We start from the raw sequence: 12,157 nt of genomic DNA, 5'->3' as shown, positions 1-12,157 counted from the left end.
GCCACCACTGCGGATCCCACAACCGGCGTCGATACCATTGACGCTGAACCATGCAGCGTAGGTGAAGGAGACGAGGAAATCATCGTCGACGAGCCCGTTGAAGGAGCCAGAACTGAAGGAGACGAGGACTTTGACTGTACCTTTGAAGTCTTCATCGACGGAGTCGTTGACAGCGTCGTCGACGAATGAATATTCTTCACAGACTTGCCATCAGAAGAGACAGATGAGGGCTTTTTGAAGGCTTTGGGAGTTGCCGGAGGAGAAGATGGAGGAACTGAGCTGGACTTCCTCTCTGATGTCACTCCTCCTGATAGTCCTTCCCTCTCCTTTACACCTCGGTGAGGAGATTTCCTAGCTCTACGCCTTTCAGACCTATGAGAGGTCTTTTTCAAGGCTTTACTGGGACGGTCTTTAGAAGGTGAAGGAGAAGACCTACCCCTTTTCACAGACCTCCTAGCAGATGAGGCAGAGGAGGCCTCATCACGATCACTGGAGACTGGCTCCTTCCTTGACTTAAGCTTCTGGAGCCAGGTCAAGAGAAGCCCCTCCCGGTTGAGTGGGGCACCGAGCGGAGACGGCAGGACAACGGACTCCACCTGAGAGGGACCACGAATTGCGAAACAGGGCAATAGGGTATATTACCAATAGATAAGACCAGAGTTCGTATGTTTCATGTTGTATAATGATACAGCTTGATAATAAATGCCGATAAAATATGTTTAAAAACAACACAAAAAAAGAGACGCCCCTCACAGTCTCGCAAAGTTTTCATTGAGAAGGTCCGACATACCTTACAGTCTGCTGCCTTATGGTCTGGGTACAGACAGTAAATATAATCCTTGTGCTTGTCCTCCACATAAAGTCTCTTCTTAGCACAGGTGGCACAAGCTTTAAAGAGGGCTTTCTTTTCCTTGTCAGACATATTGACACGTAGTCCAAGCAGGTTTTGTAGAAAAACAGGTGAAAAAACTGTCGGAATAAGGTGGACAGGAAAAAACTCAGCAGAGCTCAGTGGAGACTCCCTTGCACAACGTGTGGTAGAAAACCTGAGGGTCTGAGGTTCTCTCAGGAAGGTTCTAGAGGGTGAGGCTAATCTGATTGGTAGTTCATTTTATTATGTTACAAAACTAGAATGGGCCTAGGCCTAGTTTCTTTTTTTGTAATGGTTTCTATTGCTATTTTATGTATACCGTCTTGACAACGGGGAATAATTCAAGCATAGGAATCTATGAAAGTTCCAATACTGGAGTAAGTAACATTTTCCGTTCAAGGCATATTTGGCAGTAGATACACATTCTGTGCACAGACTGTAAAGCAGTGTTCCCAAAAATGCGGTGGCTAGCCTGTGGGAGTTACAGTGGTTTGAAAAAGTGTATGGAAAACAGCCTGACTAGCATTGGCTTGTTGGCGAGTCAGTACATCCACACAATATTATTTTATAAAAGTATGTGGTGTGGACCATGTAGCTGCTTTACAAATATCAGCAATAGAAATATTCCCAAGAAAGGCCATAGAGCTCCTTATTTCCTAGTGGAATGGGCTCTATGAGAGATAATGAAAGTTGTTTTAGCTTTAGCATAGTGTTAGACCTGTCAGCCCTTTGGGTGGTCCCTCCTCATCATTATTTATTTTGTCCCACTTTTGCCTCAAACCCTGTTATAATTTTTCCTTTTTGGGAACCACCAGACTTTTTAGTGTTGATGCAGGGTCAGGGAGCCATTTTCCCTACCCCTGGAACTTCTGTCTGAGGGCCTGAGACACAAAATGGAGGCCACCTGTGACATCATCAGAACCCACTGGACATTTCTAGAACCTTCTGCAACATTCTAGAACCCTGTGACAGAGGGAGGCAGTTTAGAATGTTGGGAGGCCATCTCAGAGTGGATGTTGGCATCTGACTAGAGAGGAGAGAGGACCAGTTCAGAAGGTGGTCGGAGTAAGGCAGCAGGGGTGGAAACCAGTGCTTGGAGTGGGGTCCAGAAACCCACCCTTGATGCTAGTCCCTACTGACCAAACCCAGCCTAGAGCCCTGTGTGGGACCAAGACCAGAAAAACCATCTTAAGGACCTAAATACTGTGAAGAGGCCTTAAAGAAGAAGACCAGCAAGCTCCTGACCTGTTTAGCGGTGTCCTCCTGGAGTCCTGACGTCGAGAAGCCTGGAGACCTGAGGCCTGAGGTGGAGAAGCGACGCTGACAGAAAGCAGACGTCGTACCCGGAGCCGTCGGAGGTCGAGAGAGGGCGCCGACGGAGGTCGTGGAGAGGCACCGGAGGTCGAGTAAGGAGTCACTGGAGTTCGAGGTGAAGCGCGCCGGAGGTCGGGAGTGGAGATCGCACTCCGGAGACACCGGAATCTGAGGTGAAGCGCGCCGGAGGTCGGGAGTGGAGATCGCACTCCGGAGACGTCGGAATCTGAGGTGAAGCGCGCCGGAGGTCGGGAGTGGAGGTCGCACTCCGGAGACACCCGGAAGCGGGGAGACCGTGACCCTGCGACGTCGGAAGGCGACATCGAGCCGGAGCAGCTCAGCGACCTCGATCCGGAACAGCCCAGCGACATCGATTCGAAGCCGCCCAGCGACACCGAACCGGAGCCGCACAGCGACATCGAGCCGGAGCCACCTCACGACGTCGACCCGGCGCCGAGCGGAGCCGATCATCGTGAAAAGGGCAGTAAGTGGTAGAAAGGGCATCTGAGGCCCTGTGGAGCCCTAAAAGACCATTCTAGGGGCTAGAGGAGTGTTAGAACCAGCCTGGGAGTGCCAGGGGTGAACTGAGACTGGTGCAGTGACCTCTGTGAGGGGTTGTGTATTTTGGGAGAGCCAGATCCCTAGATTACCCTTATTCTACCTCAGTTCAGGCCCGGCCTTGACCAATCTAGGTGGGACACCCCCCATGTCATCCAAATGACCACAAGCTGTACTTGGGCATAGTAAAACCAAACTACCTCAGGAAAGTGATGTGAACTGTAATTGTCATTAATTGTGTTATTTAAGTTATTGAAGGTGCTTTATTTATTGACTGTATTTATTGTCTGACTGTATTTATTCCTGCATTGTATTTATTGTCTGACAGTATTTATTAGCCACTTGTATTTATTGCACCCCTATTTATTCCTTGCTTATTTATGACCTGATCCTATTTAATGAAACCCCACTGTGGTATTATTTATTTGACCTGCCCTTTTAAAGGAGAATCTTATGGTACTGTATTTATTTTATGAACCCTGCAACTAAGAGAAAATAAGATAAAGACAAACTACTTTCTTTCATAATTTTTACGGTGTAGTGTCGTTTTTGGAATGGATGAACGCATGGTTATTGTGAGGGTGTGACGTACGCTTAACACGGTGCCTGACCCCCAACCGCTCGAGCCAAGCTACCATTGTGCTGGGAACCTGGTGACTGCTGACCCGGTTGCCCGGTTTCCAACACATAGCATGTTTGAATGCATTTAATAATCCATCTAGCAATGCCCGATTAAGAAATGGTTTTACCTGTATGGGGTTTGGAGGAAGCAATAAAAAGCTGTTTTGTTCTTCTAAAGGGTTTAGTTCTGTCAATATACTGCATGAAGGCTCGTTTACGTCTAATGTATGGAGAGCCCGTTGCGCAACCGAATCCGGTTAAGGGAAAAATACAGGATTTTCAATAGACTGATTGACGTGAAACTGTGAAACCACCTTTGGGAGAAACTCTGGGTCGGTGCGGAGTACAACCCTATCTTTATGTATTTGGAAGAAGGGTTCTTCCAAGGTTAGTGCCTGAAGCTCACTGACATGTCTAAGGGAAGTGATGGTGACCACAAACGTTAACTTCCAGGATAGAGACTGGATGGGGCAGGAGTGGAGGAGTTCGAATGCAGGGCCTATAAATCTTGTCAATACAATGTTCAGATTCCAAGTTGCGGCTCGTGGGACCGAGGAAGAATGACTCTTTTAAAACCCTCCATGAGGCTTTAATGACAGGAATTCGAAATAGGGAAAAGTGTTGCCTGTTCTGAAGAGAAGCAGTTACAGCCGCTAGGTGTAGTCTTAGGGATGTGAAAGCTAAACCAGAAGTTTGTAAGTGAAAGAGGTAGCAGACAACGTCTTGTACTTAGGCTGCTAAGGGATCAATATTTTTGGAAAAACAATAAAGAACAAATCTTTTCCATTTAGCAGCATAACAGGCACGAGTAGTAGGCCTGCGCGCCTCTTTAAGAATATCCACGCATTCTGGTGGCGTATAAGGTATCCAAATTTAGGAGCTAGATCACAAAGTTGAGAGACCTGGGATCCGGGTGCCTGATTTCTCCACGGTTCTACATGAGAAGGTCCTGCCTGTTGGGGAGTGTCTTGTGTGAAACCACTGAGAGTTCTAGGAGGGTGGTGAGCATTTGGAGTTTTCTGCTGTGGCAAATAGGTTTATTTCTGGTAGTCCCCAATGCTGAAAGTAGTGGTGGAGGACTTGTGGGTGGAGTTCCCACTTGCTGCTGCATCCTGCTGAGGTCGGCAAAGTATGCAGCTAAGAGGAAATCTTGTGAATGAGAGCCTTTTTCCAAATGTTCTTGGCTAGGCAAGAGAGTTGAGGGGAGCTGGTGCCCCCTTCTTTCTAAAGGTAATCCATCGCGGTCATGTTGTCCGTCTTGATAAGGACTACCTTGCCAATTAGGTGAGGAAGGAAAGCTTTCCGTGCAAGGTGACCAGCTAGGAGCTCTGGGTGACTTATATGGAAAAGTTGTTGACAGATTCCACTGACCTTGGACAGCCAAATCTTGTGAACTGGCTCCCCATGAAGTCAGAGAGGCATCCACAGTTATGGTTCTCTGCGAAACTGGGTCTAGAAATGGTCGTCCTTTTAACAGGTTGTTGGTGTTCTACCACTGCAGAGAGTTGCAAGCTTGACGGCCGACACTAGATCTTCCCGTTGACCCTCCGCTTGAGACCATTGGTGCACCAATCACTCCTGTAATGGATGCATGTGTTACCTGGCATGAGGTACTATTGTGGTGCATGAGGACAGAATGCTGAGGAGGTGCTTAACTGTCCCGACTGTAACCTGATTGTTTGGTTGAAAAAGAAAAATGAGTGCCTGATAGGATTATATCCTGGTGGCATCTGGGTAGGCTATGGCCATCTCCGAGTTGAGGACTGCCCCTAGATAAGGTTAGATCTGAAGTGGTTGAAGATGGGATTTTAGAGCGTTGATGCTAAAACCTAGTTAGTGAATTAAGTTGATGGTGACCTGAGTGTCTTAGTGACATTTTTGGTAAGTGACACTCTTGATAAGCCAATTGTCCAGATTGGGAAACACGTAGATGCCCTGTCTGTGTAGTTGAGCGTCCACCACCGCGAGGCACTTAGTGAAGACCCTGGGTCGGTAGTGACTCTGAAAGGAAGCACCGTAAATTGGTAATGCTGTCCACTTAATACAAATCTGAGGCACCAGTAATGTGTGGGATGGATTGGAATGTGGAAATATGCGTCCTTGAGGTCGAGTGCAGCCATGAAGTCGCCTTGTTGTAGTAGCTTGATGACATCTTAAAGAGTGACTATGTGAAAGTGCTCTGAGAGAATGTATTCTAACATTGGTCTGAGGGACTCATCCTTTTTAAGGATAAGTAAACTCCTGCACTCTTGTTGTTGGTAGGGACAGGTTCTATGGCTCCTTTTTGGAGAAGCGCTTGGTGTTGTGGGGAGAGTTTGTGTTTGCGAGGTGGAATGTTGGGAGGAGTGGAAGTGAGCTCCAGACAATAACCATGTTGGATAATATCGAACACCCAGTAGTCAGAGGTGATGTTCCGCCACGTGGGAAAGAAACCTTGGAGATGACCTCCGAATGGTGTTATGTGATCAGGGGGAATGAGAGGTAAGTCAGGGCTTACTAGTGGTGGTAGATCCTTTGGGAGATCCGCCTTTACCTTTGCCTTTTGAATTGTTCCCTCTGTAGGAATCTCGAAAATAGCTCCTGGGAGAGGTGTTTTGGGCTTGTGGCTGTTAGTATGATGTGGAGGTTTCGGTGGAAGTGGTTCTGGAACCTCCACGGTAGGATGAGCAGTGAAAGGACCCACAATGGGAAGGGGTTTGAAGGGCACCCTTTGCTGCCGCTGTTTCGTTGTCCTTTTTTAATTTTGCCTGCAGCATCTATTTTTTTAACTCTCTTTATCTGGTGAAGGGTCATCACCAATGGTTTGATAGTTGGCTCTTTGGCGTGCAGTTCCTACCACTAAAGATTCAGGTGGAAGCTGGACCCTGATGTAGAGTGGGTCAGTTGGGGAAGCCTTATACTTCTTATATACCCTTAGTGTAATGACCCTAGCTCGAATTGGGGCTTGGAAAATGTCTGAGGTGTGACGAAGCATGCCTTTGAGAATAGGGAGGTACGGAGCAGAGCATTGAGTGGATGAAAGAGTCTCAAAAAGGAAATAATTCTCTAATAGCTCAGTATGTAGATCCACTTAATGGAAAGTAGCAGCCCTACCAATGAGGTCGTGGTAGGAAGTGGTATCATCGGGAGGGGAGGGTTTTGCAGGTCTATCAGTATCATATGTATCCCAGGGATCATCTTGTAGCAGGATGTCAAAGGTATCCCCATAACCCTGTCCTCCCCCTAAATCTGAATGAGGTGACCCTTGAGGTGCGTATGATATAGAGTCAACTGCAAAAGCAGCAGGTGAGTGTTGTGGAGGAGGGAGGGAGTCTACAAAAGAATGCACAAAACATCTATTCAACTCCTAGGGACCATCCTGAACACCGGAATAGACAAAGACTTCCCATCGGAAGAGAGAATTTTGAATTCTTCACTCAACAGATCTAAAAACATGCGTCAACATTGGTTCGTCTGCTCAAATTGTTGCGGAGCACGATGTTGTGCTGCTTTCTGCTGATTTTGTCCTGTTAGCTGTGGAAGCTCCCACTACAGAAAGAGCTAGATGTCCATTGGCTCAGATGAGAGGATCTTTTGATGATCAGATTCGGGTGACGTGCAAAAATCAAACAAGACCTGACACGGTGACTGGAGCACAACAATCTCACACGAGGCCTGGTCTGTAGGCCTCCATTTGCTCACTTTCTTTTGACCTCGGGGCATTGTTGTGTGTTGTGGGATGCCCACCTTCAGGAGTTTGGAGGCAAGAGGTCAGTAGAAAATGCAAGAGAAGGACCTTTATTTATTTATTTTCTTATTGAGTTTTATATAGCGCAAACTTGACCCGAATCAGGTATCAGAGCGCTTTACATAGCACCAGTTGCGTTACATTAAGACACATTAATTTTTTTTGTTAGGCACGGGGAGATTAAGTGATTTGCCCAGAATCATAGGATGATCAGCGTCATTGCCGAGACTCGAACCCAGCTCCCCAGGTTCGAGGTCGACCGCCCTAGCCGTTAGGTCAACTCCTCTCCCCTAATCCTTCACATAAATGTTCTTGAACTCAGGGCAGTTCAAAAGGAATTACAGTCTTTCCTTACAAGGTTCATATACTAACCGATTCTAGTGCAAACAGACACCATTACAATAATTTACAGAAACAAATGGGGTGCTACAAAGTCCTGGCCACTCTTAGCAAAAGCACAACTCCTTTTAAAGTGTGTGAGGCAGCATGGAATCTCTGAGTGCAGAATATCTCCCAGAATTTCCAAACACGTGAGCAGACGTTCTCAGCAGGACCGAAAGTGGCTCCCATGAGTCAGGATCTGACATTCATGATCTTTTTCCAGAAGTGTCATCTGGCACTAGATCCATTTGAGACACCATTGAACAACAAATGCCAGTACTTTGCCAGCAGGTAACGGCATCTGGGGTTGGGGGGGTGGCGGGTTCGGGTGCATTTTTTAAAAATGTAATGGTACAAGACCTGTGCATTCACTTTTCCTCAACTTCTCAGCAACGCCAAAAGGAAGCCCTGCAGGCTGACCCCCGTAGCTCCTACATGGGCACATCACAATGGGTTCACCGATCTCCTCTACCTCTCCAAGGTATCCAGGGGACATGTCATAATCTAGTCTCCAAGCAGAACAGTCAAACACATAAACACAGCCCTACCTCCCTGAGCTTAAACGGCATGGATCCTGAACACCTGGAGTCTGCTCCGCTAGATATTCCTAGGCCAGAGGATACTCTACCACCAGAACTTATAAAGCAAAATGGAAGCATTTCTGTACCTTGTGTCGGTATAATGGTCCCCCCCCCCACTATATCGATTCAACTGCAACAAATTATTACCCTGTCTCCTACAACTTGCAGTCAGACTCAAATATGCATTTGTTAGGGTTTACTTGGCAACTATGTCCGGATTTCAACAATGTCCACAAGGATCATAATGAAGTTCCTTAGAGGACTGTTCGGGGAGATACCTTCTGTGTGCTCCCCATCTCACACACAGGAGCTTAACACTTTTCTTGGTCAATGATGGGTTCATATAGTGGTTTCATTAATTACTGAGATACGCATTAGCTCCAGCGAGCTAAATACTTTTCTTGGTCAAATAATTAAAACACCACACGAACCAATTCACAAAGCTTGCAACATATTGGTGACATTGGAAAACTGCTCTTTGGTGGCTTTGACATCTATTAGGAGGGTGAGAGGCCTTCACAAAAAAGCCTTATTTCTTAGGCTCCCACACAGACAGTGTCCTTCTGCGCCTCAATACAAAATTGATTCTGAAAGTGCCTTCTGACTTTCATTTAAATGAACCAGTCATGATCAAAGCATTCTTCCAGAATCCTACCAAGAGAACAGAGACAGCCTAGCATTCATTGGACATCCACAGATGGTTGAATATTATACATTGATCTCATTAAGTTCTTCCGTCAATCGCAACAGCTGCCCATGCAATTCGGCCACCCACAAAAAGGGCACCCACTCTCAAATCAAACAAGCATTTGCAATGCAATAGGTCTCGCATTTGCAAAAGTTTAAGCTATTGGCATTGTTCATGACAATGCCTTTTTAAATCTATTTTATAAAGCAAACACATAAATAAATGCCATTATCATTTACAAAGCCAATAGCTAGTGTTGCATTATTATTAGCAATGCCAACTGCTCACACTTTTATAAAGCGAGACCTATTGCACTGCAAATGCTTGTTAATGCTTGTTAATAGGTTTTTAATGGGGTTTTAGCATGGTTCATCTAGCTTTCCCTTTTTATTAATGAAGCCTTCATTTTCTAAGAGGACAGTATCTTAATATAAATAAGTAGCAAAATCCAAAGGATCAAAGAATTATGCAGGCATTTAGGGTCACTGAAAACTTGTGAACCCGAAGCAATGGATACCTCATTCAGTTTTGAAGAGTCAAATACGGTTCGCCCTCAGCATAGAACATTAAAGAGAGTTTGTCAGTTTCTAAATAGCAGGTCTCATAATTGGTAACCTCAATTAATAATTTCCTAACAAATTATTTTAAAGATGGAAATAGTCTGGGGAGTAAAGTCGAGCCTCTTGTTACAAAAGGACAATTATTGAGGTTTCAGTAGTTCTTTCTGGCAATTCACTAGAAGTAACCCAGAGGAAAAAGTATCAAGAAGGAATTATTAATCAACATTTTAATTCTAGGGTTACAGAGTCACTTTGACCATTTCATTTGTATTTCCACAGCTGACTTCTGAGAATTCTGCACTCTGACCAACTTCAACAAGTGTTCCTTCACTTTTAACCTCTTAGACCCTTCTCTGCACTAAGCTCAGCAGGAAGGTGGGTTAAATTCAAATTCGTTCACTGCTACTTCATTTCCTGGCTTCCGCGACCGCTGACTCAAGTTTCAGTTTCCTCAAGGTGGTCAGCAGATTAATTCTATTCGGATATAAAATTGTAAAAATGCTGTGTATGTCTTTTCTCAATGATTAAAGCCCTGCAGGGTGACCAACAAGACCACCCCTTTCAATATCTCCACAATACTCCGTGGATGATTACTACTGTGTTGGGTTTCCGGTGAGTGCTTGTTGCTTCATGACATTTCTTGAATTAGACTACCCAGCATGCTGTGGAGTGCTCTTCTTTATAAACTGTCCTGATGAGGACCTTAGCACTGAAACACTTTACTGTATTACAATTAGAATCACAAGACCTCATCCACCTGGAATTCTCTCTTGAGTCTTGTTTTTATTTGTATCCACACTTGTCACCATATCATGGTTTTTGCACCATGCTATCACTTCTTGTTGAGCACTCCCGGGTCATTGATGAATAATTTCTATACCATTACAATATAATAATTACATTTAAAAATTAAATGTTTTCGGCCATGGCTGCAACAATGTGGTACAGTAGGTTTGCCCCCACAGTCGCCCCGGACACCAATGGGAGCGAGCGGTGGTCGGGGAAGCAGAGGGCACAGGAGGCGTGGGGGTTTGGAGCAGGAGTGCATGGCGGTTGCGTGGGGTAGGGAGGAGGGGAGGCGGAGGACTTGGGGGGGGCGGGATCGCACCTCGTGCCTGGAGGTGGACGGCACTGTCCTTGGGTGGGCTCTGATATGGGCGCCGGCGGGGGCTGACAGCGAGGATTCCGCTCCCGTTGTTTTTGGAGCCGCAGGTTGGGACAAATCTGCCCCCCCCCCTTACCCGGATGCTGGTGGTCGCTGCTTCGGGTTTCTGGCGGTCCTGAGAGGATCCAGGGCGGGGCTCCGATGCAGCACCCCTCGCGTTGTGGTGAGTGCAGGGACGGGCTCAGCACTGGGCGGATGCAGGTGGACGGGGCTTGGGGTTTCTGGCAGTCCTGGGGTGCTCTCCGTGTTGGGGCAGGGGGCGTATGTCTTCTTTTGGCTGCGGGTCTGGGCGCGAGGTGGCCAGGCAGCACTTTGGCAGGGGTTATGGCGGCTAATCGGCAGAGTCGCGCACGGTGAGGTAGATTGGCGAGGCTGCGCATGCTGTGATCTTGGACAGATTAGGGGTTTGGCTGGATAGAGGTCCGCACACAGGCTGAGTTTGGCAGAGAGCCGCGGCCTGAGAACGGTTCGGGCCGCCTTGCACGTCTGGCTGAAGGGCAGGTCTAGTTGGAGGTGGGCAGGTTCTCTGGAGGTGCGGTAGAGAGGGGTTAGTGGTGGGGGAGACGCAACGGGGGCAGCCTGGAAGGCACTTCGGCGTTGGGGGGAGGCAGCACCACGTAAGGTAATGGGTGGCGACCCAGGCAGAGCGTCTTCTCTCGGGCGTCTTATTTATTGTATGCCTTTTAATGCAGGAGAAAGTTAAAGTGCGCCATGCGCGCGCCGTGTTCACGCGGGGACAGAACAGCAGAGAGGCGAGCCTTGCTCGCGAAAGTGAAAGGGGGGAGGGAGCGCGAGAAGAGACGCTGCGGGTGCACATGGGATGTTCGGGGGACAGGAGATGTGCACACCGCGTGGCTGTACGTGCGCGTACACCAACTCAAATCCGCCAAAGCCTGCGCGTGCCCATCTCCTGTCCCACTTCCGAGGCAAGTCAGCAACAATAGATCTCGCTGGCGACAGCAGCGCTTCGCGCTGCGTTCGCCAGGCGAGACCTAAAAACAGGAAGATGGATTGATGTTGTTCTCTCTGATTCTATGGCTGGTCCGCCTGTAAGGTGTACAGTGGAAATGGTGGCCACTACAGCCCTTTATGCTGAGGTTTCTCTATCCAACATCTGTACAGCTGCAACTAGGAAGGCTGACACACATTTACAAAATATCACTGCTTGGATGCTGACACTTCCAGGGAAACAGTTGTTGGCCAGGCAGCTTTGCGCCATCTGTTCCCTTAAGGCAAACCTCTTCTTGCTTTTATATGCACATATAGATTATCACTTCATAATATTACAGTAAATTATGATTGTGACGTTTTTGGATTATATTAGGAATAATGCATGCTATTCTAATTCAAGAATGTGAATGTATGAAAAACCCAGCGTTGGAGATGAAACAAGTTACTTACCTGCACATAAAGTTCTCCAGTGACGGTATCTATTTATTTATTTTTTTACGGAGTTTTATATAGCGCGAATTTGACCAGGCATCGGGAATCAGAGCGCTTTACATAGCACCAGTTGTGTTACATGAAGAACACATTTATATTTATTAAGCACAGGGAGATTAAGTGATTTGCCCAGAATCACAGGATGTTGAGCGTCGTTGGCGAGACTCGAACCCGGTTCCCCAGATTCGAGGTCGACCGCCCTAGCCGTTAGGCCAACCCCTCTCCCCAATCTTTCATTCATTCACGTG

General features: G+C 47.1%; 1 protein-coding gene across 4 annotated transcripts in view; it reads right to left on the bottom strand.

Annotated features, from left to right (window-relative positions):
• RTEL1 (regulator of telomere elongation helicase 1) overlaps window positions 1–12,157 on the bottom strand; it is a 358,799-nt gene that overhangs the window by 248,497 nt on the left and 98,145 nt on the right. The window lies entirely within an intron of this gene.

This window comes from Triturus cristatus, chromosome 7 (genome assembly GCF_964204655.1).
Source record: "Triturus cristatus chromosome 7, aTriCri1.1, whole genome shotgun sequence".
NCBI lineage: Eukaryota > Metazoa > Chordata > Amphibia > Caudata > Salamandridae > Triturus > Triturus cristatus.
This window is presented reverse-complemented; position numbering and strand designations above follow the sequence as displayed.